Below are 12,813 nucleotides of genomic sequence, written 5' to 3'. Positions count from 1 at the left end.
AATTAACCAATAAGATTGTATACCAACTAAACTTAAACAAAAATAAATTAAAAAAAATAAAGCCATGTGGCAATGGAGTCTTAAAACAAGCTACAAGCTACAAAGAAAGACACCTAAAGAACCATCCACCAAGCCCCTTAATTTTACCTTCTTGCATTTATTTAAGCTCTTATTATGTGACTAGTACTGTGGTAAATATTTCTCACGGATAAAACAATTTGACTTTAACACAATCCTGAGTGAAGAAACATGGGCCAAACATTATCAGAGTAAATTGTTAAAAAAGATGTACAGTTGACCCTTGAACAATGTGAGAGTTAGGGTTTTGACCCTCCTATACAGTCAAAAGTTTACATATAACTTTAGACTTCCCCCAGACTTAACTACTAATAGCCTATAGCCGATTAACACATACAGCATTTACATAGAAACACACACTTTAAAAATGGTTCTAAACATTTGTTTACAAAATTAAATGTATAAACATAGAGTTCCCATTAGATTTTAAAATATCCAATGTAGTTTCTGTCAATAAATCCTTTTTTGTCTTATCAAGATATTAGAAACTTGAAAATATAAATGTATACCCAATATAACTGGATATGACACATGCACAGCTTGTTAGGTATACAAGGTCTGTTCAGAAGATATCCAGCCATGTAATATGAAAAAATAAAGACATTGGAGATGATACAAGATATAAGAAACATTGTACACAGGACAATGATGCCTCAGTCCCCTTAAAAGTAGGCACCTTGGGACCTCACACAGTTCTCCCAATTGCTATCAGCTGCCCCATTGTATTTTTCTTGACTCTCATTGATGGTCTAAAACTTCCTCCTTTTCAAAAGTGATTTTAGTTTGGGAAAAGCCAGAAATCACAGAACACCAAATCTGGGCCTTAGGGGGCTGAGTCACCTGGGAGATTTGATGTTTCACAAAAAAACTCTGCATGAGATATGATGCATGAGTAGGCGCAGTTGTCTGATGAAGCTACCAGTCACCAGTTGCCCATAGCCGCAGCTTTCTGAATCATCTGAAGGGTTTCCATGGAAAAATATTCAAGCTTAATGCAAAATTTGATGCGGATTCATTGCTCTACTCACTCAGTCATTTTGAATGAGATGGCCTCACAGTACCATGCTCACTCAATGACATCTACTGCCCCCATTGACTAGTACAGTGAAGTTGTTATTGTTCATGCATGTGAATTCCAGTCCACTCCCCTTGGCTGCCAAGTTATACCAATATCATGGAAACCATTCTCATTATATTAACAATGGCTAGACATTTTTCAGACAGACCTTGTATATTTCCAATCTATACATCCATAGAGATATGGATAAAATTACATTATTCACAGGGAAATCAATTATTTAAAAGCCCATGTTGAAATTATTTTCAGGAAACAATTCTTTGCAAAAATGGCCAAAGACTGTAAAAGTACACTAACTCAATTCTGATTTGACAGCAATTTTGCAAACTTTTTGACATAACATTGTTGCACAGAGACGTTTTCTCCTTGGGAAGCTATCTAAAACTTACATCAATTAGAGCCAGCATTTAGTGCAACTGTGCATACTTATTTTACAAGGAGGTAAAAAATGAAAAAAAGTTAAAAATGTCATTTAAAATAAAAAGAAGTCCCAAGGTAATGTCTTGAATTCAGTACATATATCAGCCCACTAATCCCATCTAAAATATACATGTATATGAAACAATAAAAATTGGAATTCACATGTTTGCAATTCTTTTTTTATTTTTCCTAGAGAAGTGTGCCAGCACAGTCCCCTACTACCACACATTATGCAATTGAGTTTCCTATATTTGGGGAAATCGCAAGGGTCAGCACATCGGAGTGCAATGGATAAGCCTCACTCTGGGAAAACCACCTTGGTGATCATGGGCTCTCCCCTGCCAGATAAGTATTTGCAATTCTTTTAATACATTAAGAAAATGTTGTCTTTGAAAAAACTTGATCTGTGAGGAAAGTAGTTGTACATTTTTAATACATCATTTAAAATAGATACATTTATACCTAGTTACTTTGTCTTATGCCCCTTCTCTCCTACCTTCCTGACATCGCTGCTTTATCTAGATTCTAGTCTCTGAGCCAAAACCCCTAAGAGCAATCTCAAGCAAGGCAGGCTTTACCTCCAACCTGAAAAGCCAGGGATTTAGACTACAAGTGCTCTCCTTTTTATTTAGTATTTTATTCTTAAACTTGATCATAACCTTCCACAGCTGCTTTTTGGGAGTCTCAATTAAAATGTCCCCTCATTCTTTTCTTCTATCTAAAGGAGGCAATATCAATGATACTCTAGCAACCACTGTTCACTGTTTTACCATCCACTCTCTTGGGAAAGTTCATGTTTGCCAGCTATGTGGCGTAAATTGAATTTGAATATATATAAAAACTCTTCAATTTTAACACTTTATTTTTAAAAGTTTTTCTTTTTCTTTTAAAAATATTCTATTTATATTTTTGTATGGGAGATTATTCTGTTGATACAGTGATCAGCCATATGATAGTGGAGACTGAGATTCTATGAAAAAAAAAAAAAACTGAATCATATACATCAGTGGTTCTTAACCCTAGCTGCATACTAAAATCACCTTGGAATTTTAAGGAAATAATTATGCCCTTGCTCCACTATTAACAATTCCTTTTTAAAATGTTGTTTATTTATTTATTTATTTTTAGAGAGAGGGAAAGGGAAGGAGAAAGAGGGGGTGAGGAACATTGATGCGAGAGAGAAACGTCAATTGGGTTGCCTCTTGTACAAACCCTGACCAGGGACTGAACCCACAATGTAGGCATGTGCCCTGACCAGGAATCAAACTGGTAACCTTTCACTTTGTGAGATGATGCCACACAGGTCAGGTACAATTCTTATCTAAGTGATCTGTAATAGGATCTGGACATTAATATTGTTTGAACATGTCCTTGGTGAACTGATATATAAAATCAAGCTTCACTGACTTGTTCACCAGCAATTTCATATCGTTCAACCAAATAGATTATTTTATTTATTTCTAAACACCACTGTGTTTCATAGCATTTTGAGATAATAAATATGAGTATTTGTTCTCCAAATTTTAAAAATATATAGGATTATGGAGACTAAATGACTCAATTATCACTCTAGGTTATATAATCAAAAAGCAGGGGTTCCTGATTAGAAAAAGTGCAAATATCATCAACAAAAGATGCATTATCTTCAGCAAGCTAGATTTGCTAAAGCAGGAATATAACAATCATATGAGAAAATGTGATTAAATAAAATTAGAACTATAAAGCTGGGCACCCTCCCCCCAAAAGGTTTACTTTTGTGTTTTCAGTTTTATAACCAACAAGAAAAGTTCATAGTTACAAAAAATTAACTAATGATAATGCTCAGAATCAAATCCTTAGCCATAAAAATGATTAATCAAAATTTAATTCTAGAAGAAACTAAGAAAACTGCATTTATTGATATGGAAATTACTGCAGTTGTCAATAGATTCAATGAATAATGTGTACTTAACAAGTTTACTGCACTGATTTCCTATGGTTCTACATTGTATTTCTAAGCATTGTTAGGGTTTAAATTAAAAATAATCTTTCAAAAAAGACAATACTCAATTTATTCCATTTGATACTAGTTTTCTTAAAATCTAAAATGGTATGACAACTCACATCAAATTTCCATACAAACAAAATACATTATATATTCAAGAAATCTAAATTAAAATTAACATTCCATGAAGAAAGAACACTTTTGTCCTTAGTGACTCAAAAAAAAATTGACTATGGATAAAGGCCTGTTTTAAGCACTAGAAAATTCCCAAAATACTCACAGAAGTGCACCATAATGAGAGTAATAAAAGCAAGACATTTACCTCATGGGAATCTCTGAATGTGTTGCTCTCATGGGCATAGTTTAAATTTAGCTCTTCATAATTTTGGTACTTATGGCTGAAGTTACAAACCATATTGTGATAGAAAGGATGAGCCATATTTTTAAAGAACTGGTCCAAAAAAGCTGCTTATTCAGCCAACGAAATGCTCTTTCATAAAATATCTGGTCTCAAAATAGTTCGTTGAATGGTATATTTTTCTGACTTCGGTAATATTGCTAATTTGCTTGATTCATATTGAAAGTCACTTAAGCTTTGTAGATAAAAAGCAAAGCATAACAAAACCAAAGCTAAAACAGAAATTTCAAGTCTTTAAACTAAGGGACAAAGCCCAATAAATTTGTTGGTATTTGGCAAATATCAGTAAAATAAAACAGGAATGTAACTGGAATTAAAATGACACCATTATCATCTGTTGAGATTTAAATTGGACAACATTTTGGCAATGATATATATATTTTAATAAATATTAATTGTTCAAAAATCTCCCTGTCTTTGTATTAAAATATAATTTTTATCAGTAAGGTAATATAATAAAAATATTTAAATACACTAAAATAAAATGACTGTTCAAATTTTATTGTTTTAAAATATTTAATCAGTTATACTTATGTTTTTTAAGGAAAGTAGCCATTGCAATGACAAATTAATTTTGGGGAGAGACTGTGTTTTAACTTCTGATTTCTCTTATCTGCATCTTTACATAACTTCACTTGTTAGCTCACGCTGAAGAGATTATTTCTTCAAACCATGGAAGCTCCTATAGTTTTTTTTTTCAGATTAGTGAAAGATTTATTTGAATATACCAATATAAATATTTCAGCCTTAGCATTCTGTAACCAATGGGATAAGAGTATATCTATTTAGAGTTTCTACTGCATGCACTTCATTCATTATTCCACACATGTCTCTTGAGCTTCTTGTGTGCTAAAGAGCAGGAGATTCTGTGAGATAGCACTCAGAAGGGTAGGATTGCAGTGGGAAATGTATTAGATAGGGTGTTTAGGGATGCCTCTCTGAAGAAATGATGCTTGATCTAAGACCTGTAATAACGGAACTGAACAGTTGTCTTCAAAGAAGAGTGAAGCCTTTCCAGATAATAATGGAGACAAAAATCTCTATGATGAGTATAAGTCTGATGTTTCTGAGCAATACAAAAAGATACAATTAACAAGACTTAAAAATATATATATGGTGTTTTTATTTTGCTAAGATAATTTTGCATAGTTCCCAGTATTATTTGCATTTACTGCAAGACAATTATATTAATAACTGTGACATCATAAGATCAGAAAACTGGAATGAGATACAATGTGTGTGTATATATATATATATATATATATATATATATATACACACACACACACGCACACACATACATATATATATGTATATATGTGTATGTGTATGTTTTTTAACTTTATTTTTATTGTTGATACTATTACAGATGCCCCTCCCCCTGCACCTTTTGCCTACCTCCACCTGAAATGTAGTGAGAAAGAGGGAACGTAACCCAGACATACCTTGCAGGCAGAGGAAAGAGTTTTAATTTTTTTTTCTTTTTTCCTAATGGCAATAGAAAACTATTAGAGGGTTTCAAGCAGGACATCTGCTTGATATTTTAAAAGATCTCTCTCACTGCTCTGCAGGAAGGGATTATATAGAGAAATGTGATTAAAGGTGAAAATCTAATTGACATTTAGAAATTTCAAGAGGTGAATTCTTAGTTTTACTTCTTAGTAAATCTACTTTTAATGCCAAACACATGGTTCCTACTGAGAGTTATTCTAAAATAATTATTGATATAAATTTTACATTTTCTCCTAATGTAGGGTTTTTCAAAGTATGAACCTGGGATAGTATGAAAATAATTCACCTTATTAGTTAAAAGTGAAAATTATTTGAGTTATCTCAGATATTTTGAATTAGTGTCTGGGGATGGAACCTGAGAATATACATTTTTAAATAAGCTAACCAGATGATGTTTCTGCATGTAAACAGTAGGGAACTCTTCTTCTGAGTAGTGGTTGTTCCTACAATACAATTTAGAGATGGCAATAAGTTCAGGTAAGGATTCCAACAGAACCGAATCCTTGAACTTGAATGAGAAGTCAGTTGTGCCAGATAGAAGAGAGTATGAAAAAAGTGGTTTACATGCAACAAGTTATGAGGTTAAAGATAATCAGGCATGGCCCTGTCAGTGTGGCTCAGTTGGTTGGAGCATCGTCCTGTACAGCGAAATGCTGCAGGTTTGATTTGGGTCTGGGCATATACCTAGGTTGCAGGCTCATCCCTGGTCAGGCATATATGGAAGGCAACTGATCAATGTTTCTCTTACATCCATTTTCTCTCTCTCTCTTCCCCCCTTACCCCCACTTTTCTCTCTGGAATAAATGGATATATCCTCAAGTAAGGATTAAAATAATAATAATAATAATAATAATAATAATAATAATAATAATAATAATAATTTGTTAAAAAGATTATCAAGCATGGGTCAGAATGTACAATCATCATAATTAGATTTCATAATATTGGGGAAACATGGTGGAGGTGGAAGAAAAAGACCAACACAGAGAAGAAGATTTGAATCCCACAAATTTGTGAATTTGTAGGGCATGGTAAAGACCCACATCCTAGAGTTTCACATAATCACCACACCTACAATGAATAAGAGATAAAATATTAGAGGAAAAAGTGTGTTTCAAATATTTAAAGTAGATCAAAAATATTATGTCTGTTTTACTCCTATTCATTATTTACATCATAGATAGTAATGTCAAATCCCTACCGAGACCAGGCAGTAGAGAAAAACAAAGAAATGAGCAGAGAAAAACAAACCAATTAGCAAACAGAAACAAACAGTTAATGATCACTTGACACAAAGTAACTTATTTAAACTTCAAAACCACCCTATGAAATAAGAACTGAAAGTTTTAATAAAATGGAGTTGTGTAATAAATCTGCTCATATTGAACCAATTTTAATATGAGATTGTCTGGTTGACTGTATCTGTGGATCATATGGAATGTATCTCTGCTGTGAATGTAGGGAGTTGTAGGCTTTCCTATTAGCCAGGCATTGTATGACCTACAGGAAACTTTGGTTTGGATGTTAGCCTTGTTAAAAGAAAGCTACAGGACCAAAATGGTGTCACTTGTGCTGAAGCCCATATACCAGACCCAGATTTAATACCTGACCTGCTTGCTCTTTTAGCCTCTCCCAGATATGTCATCTTATTCAACCAGTCTGGACACTTCTGGTCAACACCAATGAGGTAATCTGTTACGTAGGCTTCTGCATTCCCCCATAGGAAGAAATGACTATCTGCGTGATAAAAACCCTTGCCATTCCCTTCGCCCTGAAAGATTTCCTTTCTTCTCTTCTGTCCATAGCTTCTTGACTGTCCTTCTTCCTATAAAAACTTTCCATTTTGTACAGCCTTTCCCAGAACCCTTCTAGTTAGTAAATGTGATGCTGCCCAATTCATGAATTACTAAATAAAGCCAATTAAATCTTCAAATGTACTCAGCATTGGAAAAATGACCCTCTCTGTGTCTAAAGGAACATTCTTATAAAATGTCAACTTCACAGTTTTGTCGTAAAAATTAAATTATAAAATATGTGCAAACCATCTACCACTATGCCTGACACCACGGATTTACATCATTGTTTTAATCTCCCTCTCCCCTTGCAAAGTGCTTCTAATAAAATAGCTGTTATTAATTTGTAACAATTCACATCCACTAATCTATAAATTAACCAATTCCAATATTGTTCTCAGTGTCATTGATTAGGTCTTTTTTCTTTTTTTTGGTTCTCCTAATCATCAATATTTGCTACATTTTACTCCTTATTGTATCACTATAGTATTTTTTTTAGCAGAGAATTTGTTCACCATTTTGATGATAAAATTGGTGTTATGTTTCTGAAGCAGCAATAAGTTTCATGTTTAAATATTAAATGACAACTTAATTTTATTAACTTTTGCACTGTTAATAAAGTACTATCCACATAATATCAAAATATCTTTGAACTGCTAGGCAGGGTAGATAGATAGTAATCCAAGGCATGGAGTAGAGGGAAAGACATGCATCAGCCATTAAGTCAGCAGTCCTGAGCCCCAGTCAGGGGAGATTGCAGATGTTCCAAAAGTGGAGAGAGACCATTATAACCACAGGAGTCTCCCTAGTAGCAGAACTGTTATTTAAAGATTCATACATAATATTAGTTAGTGTCCACAATATGCCATCTGAAGTTCACCAAGATTGTTATTATGTATATGATTCTATTGGAAGTGTTTGCATATGTTGTGAAATCTAACTGCATAAATACATTTTTAAGAATAATAATCCTTATGGCTATAATAGAACAAGATCTTGTTTCAAATATATCCCTTTTACTAAGTCTTGTGCTTAATTAATGTAGTGTTATGCCTCATTAAAAGACTAAAATTGTAGAGTAATCGATTTACTACCACAATGTCCTTTAATTTTAGGAATATTAAGAGAAAAATGATAAAAGTCAAAGAACTAAAAAAAATTCATTGATCATGTCAGTAATATCTTTACTGAATTAGTGTTTGCCATTTCTTGCTATAGGATACCTGTATGGGTTAAATATATAAATATTCACACAGGTTAATCATTCAGGTAAATCCCATAGAAAGCAAATATATACAGGGAAAAAGAGGGAGAGAATGAGAGACTATAAAAATACCTCTATGTGATGGATACTTATAATCATTAAACAAAAATTTCAACCAAGTGCTAAGAGTTAAGATACTAAAATCCTAGATGGATTGCAAGAGCGAAATAGATGCCACTACATTTTTTGTTCGGCTATAAAAGAAAGGAAAATTTTGGTTTTAATTGATAGACCAACACAATGACTAAACAGCTATAAATAACATCAGGTACTTCTGAAGCAGAGCCACCTTCTGCAAAAGAAGAATTATTATGTAATTATATCTACTTTTCCAAGTTACAAAACTATTCCCTGGCAGGGATCCACTTCTTTATTCATTGTGATTCAATATAATTTGAGGTGCTAAGGTAAAGAGTCTCTCTGCAGGAGGCTGCAAATGAATCCTGCTGATGCTTTTATTACTACCTATTCACACTGTTTGGCCTAACACTCAAACATCTCCAGCGCTTGGGGAAGCTTTAGCAAGGAGCTTATTTTGAAATAGAGTAGAGAATCACATTAGGATGAGAAATCAGGGGAATCCAGTCAGAGTCATAGCAGCATGCAATCAGTTCGCTGTAACTGTACCAGAGCTGTTTGATTAATTTGTCCCTATTCCCGAACTAGTTTCTTTCTTTAATAAAATCTTGAAATTTATTTCTAACTAAAATGAGAAATAAAGTGTTGGAAGGCTGACATTTTCTTTGTTGTATATTTCTTATTTTTGCTAATATTTTTTTTGCTGTTGGGTTTTAAAAAAATTTTTATTGTATTTTATTCCATTACTATTTAGTCCCTTTATGGCCCCCACCTCCTTGTTGTCCATGTCCATGAGTGCTTTTTTCTTTTCACTTTTTTTCTTCAAATTTCAAGTATCACAGTGTTAAAACTTTAGTGCATAAAAAAAGCCATATGATTTTTTTTTCTCAATTTGAACACCCTGGGAAAAATTGTATCTCATATGCTGTAGCCATTTAGTTGCTCATTTTATGGGCTCACAATATAGAATACTAAAGTGGCTAGACAATTATGATTCAAGTAGTCTTTCTCTATTCTCTTCTATGACTACCGACATTCACTATGATAAGTATCACTATTGCATATTTATAGTGGTTCTTGTGGGTCTGTGTATGCTTATATGCACACATGCATATGCATACACGAATATTTATGGATGCATATGTGTAGATGTCTGTGTAATCTACACACACACTTAGAATATTACAGAAAAAACAATCAGGATCCATGCCAAATTAGTTGTCTTTAGTATGCACCTCTGCAGGGAAGGTGAAATTATTTCTGAAAGAAAGCATATAGAATTATAAAGGCAGCTTTGTTATTCTTGGGACTGAGTTATAATTAGTAATAGAAAGGTCATTCTACTGATCTTCTGAATAATGTTGACTGTAACTGTTAGAAGGTTTCCAATATTCACAAAATAATAAAGGGAAATTTACTAAAAATATTTTAATGAAAGTCTATTGCTACTATTCAATATTTAAAAGTGCTGAGCAGGTTTTCCTTTGAGTCTCTTACTAATACTAATGAAAGCAATTTAACTAAAATTCCATAACACTCATCAATGAAATGTCTGGTTTGATCCCATAGTCTCTGCAAACTATTTGAAGAACCAGGCCCTTTAACTGTGACAGTTAAATTTTATCTATAGTAACAGGTTTCATTTCTGCCTTCAGTGATTGAAGCCAAACTATGCACTGACTTTATAGGCCATTAGGTGATTTCAACTTCTCTTTGCTTTATTTATACCTTACTACTTTTCAAGCCTGGCTGGTTTGGCTCAGTGGATTGAGCTTCGGCCTGCGAGCTAAGTGTCGCTGGTTCGATCTTCCAGTCAGGGCACATCAGAGAAGGAAAACTCTGACTCCAAAAAACCTCCGCTGCCTTGCGGCATACCTCTTCAGGGGAAAGGCTAAGGGAGTAAACCCCGACAGAAAATCCGGAGCCGGAGTCCCTAAGGCGGTTTGACGTTGTAGTCAACACCGGCAACTCCTGCGGCGCACCTGAAGCCAAGCTGTATTGACTCCGTCTTTCCCTTGGATCCTTCAGCTGCGAAGAGAGGGGGGGTCTGCTGCATGGGCAACAGCAGACCCTCCATATCACCCTGCCCAGGCTCTGTAGCTTCAGCTTCACTGGAGAGGACACTCCAGCGTCATTGCAAGATGTCGATTCAACACGGGAGGAGACAGATACCGTGTCACTCCCGAGTCGGACTGCACAGCCATTCTCGGCGGTGCAGATAGACTCTTAAGAAGCTACACCATCGTCTCTCGAGACGGACGGCTGCCGACGACGACTACTTTTCAAAAAGAAAAATGTGGAATTAGTAAAAATAGAATTCACAATGTTAAAAGTTAAAAAAAAAGATATTCATACTAATAAGTATAGTTTCTTCACTTGACTCATTTTTAGTTAATAGTTAATGTTTTTAACTAAATAAGAAACCTTTCTGCTGTCAACATTAACTGACAAAATAATTGCTGTTATATTGATAATATTTTTAGAAAATCAGGTAAAATTATAAGAAAATGTTATAAATTAAATGATGGATTATAAATATCTATGTAGAAAGAGGTTTTATTACTCTCTAAGTGTGAAAAGGCATAACTTAGTCATGGATTTCTTTTTTATTTTCTTGAGAAAAAGACAGATAATTACCCTTCATGGGTGAGATATTTGATTTATTCTACTGAGATCCATTTCATTTCACTCTAAATTAAACTGTTTAATTCAACATTTTCAATATTACCTGCTATTGAAGGAACACCAGTGATGACTAAGAATGAGTTGATAGATCAGCTATATTCATATTAAATAGAATGTCTGTAATTATTGTCATAAGCTGAGCTGTCACTTTGACATCATGTAATCTTTTTCCTTTCTTATGACCTTTCAATTTAACTAAAAAGCACACTGTAATTGAAAATCTCCAAAGCATACATTGTGTAAAATAATACTGCACCATTCAAATTTTTATTCTAATTTAATAAATTATTTAACTTGTAAGCAACTGTTAAACATCTGACAAATATTTTTATTGAAAACACAATAATATGTGTATGTGTAGAATTATTTGTCCTTATAATTTTAAAGTAGTTATATAATTTCAAAGAACTTTGCTCTTAAGACAATTTTCCAAATCAAAAGGCTGTCAAGTTTGATAAATATGTGAAAGTAAGATCAAAGTTATCTGTCAATTTATAATATTTTGAATATAAGAATTAAGAACAATACATAAAAAAAACAAATTTAAATCAGTGTTTTAATTGTAATTAACTTAAAACAGGGAACTTTGTTCTGTTATTTGTCACAGTACCTAAACTCATTGTAGGTTTTCTCTAGATCACCATACAAGAAAAAGATTTGTTATTTATATAAAGTTAAAAATCATTATAGGCACCTTCTCCATTTTCACCCTCTTTTAAACATTGCCTGTCAATATTATGCATAATAATACACTTCCAGAAAGTTGACATCTTTACCATAGTGCACATTTAGACTGCTCATCTAAGTGATATTATTCATTGCTAAAACAACCATGTAACACTATCTACTTATGCTCATGTATTCCTATAGCTTGAGTTTAAGACATTCTATAAAAAAAATTTAGTATAAGATTTTTTAAATGGCAAAACTAAAATAGAAAAACAATAATAAGATGAGACTAGAGGAAATAAAATACAGAGATGCATGCTGAAGTCCTGACAAATTATTTAAGTTAGATAAAGCATTTGGATCTGAGTTTCAAGGAAACAAAAGTAAAAGCTAGATGTAATGTACACAACAGCAGAAGCAGCATTTGTTGGGCAATTTTAGGGGGCACCAAGGGGAATGTCATCTACCTCACATACTCAATGTGTTCTAATTTACTCTTCATATCAATTCTATGAGAAGAATAATATGTCTACTTTACAAATGAGGAAACTGAAGCTTAGACAGGTTAGGAAGCTGTCCAATATTAAGCTGGTATTTGAACCCACATCTATCTGTTTATTTCACTCATCCTCTTCCACAAGCAACTACTGGAACTCACAATAAATACTATCCTTGAGACAGGAACATGTCCCCAGATGATCTTCATAAGCAGGGCAAATTAAGTAGTAGGTTATAATCTATACAAGTCCATATAGTAAATTTAAAGACCAGTTTGTATGATTTGATCTCAATGTGTCCCTTCATATTAGGCAGAAGTATAATGGAAAGATGAGT

The 12,813-nt window shown here is 33.4% G+C and overlaps 1 non-coding gene across 1 annotated transcript; it reads right to left on the bottom strand.

Annotated features, from left to right (window-relative positions):
• Positions 1 to 1,766: 1,766 nt before the first annotated feature.
• Positions 1,767 to 1,929, bottom strand: LOC150021292 (U1 spliceosomal RNA). The gene has a single exon (XR_016513712.1). It is a non-coding gene; the product is annotated as a U1 spliceosomal RNA (small nuclear RNA).
• Positions 1,930 to 12,813: the final 10,884 nt, after the last annotated feature.

The sequence above is a fragment of the Furipterus horrens genome, unplaced genomic scaffold, assembly GCF_987537825.1.
Source record: "Furipterus horrens unplaced genomic scaffold, mFurHor1.1.pri manual_scaffold_1, whole genome shotgun sequence".
NCBI classification, from domain to species: domain Eukaryota; kingdom Metazoa; phylum Chordata; class Mammalia; order Chiroptera; family Furipteridae; genus Furipterus; species Furipterus horrens.
This window is presented reverse-complemented; position numbering and strand designations above follow the sequence as displayed.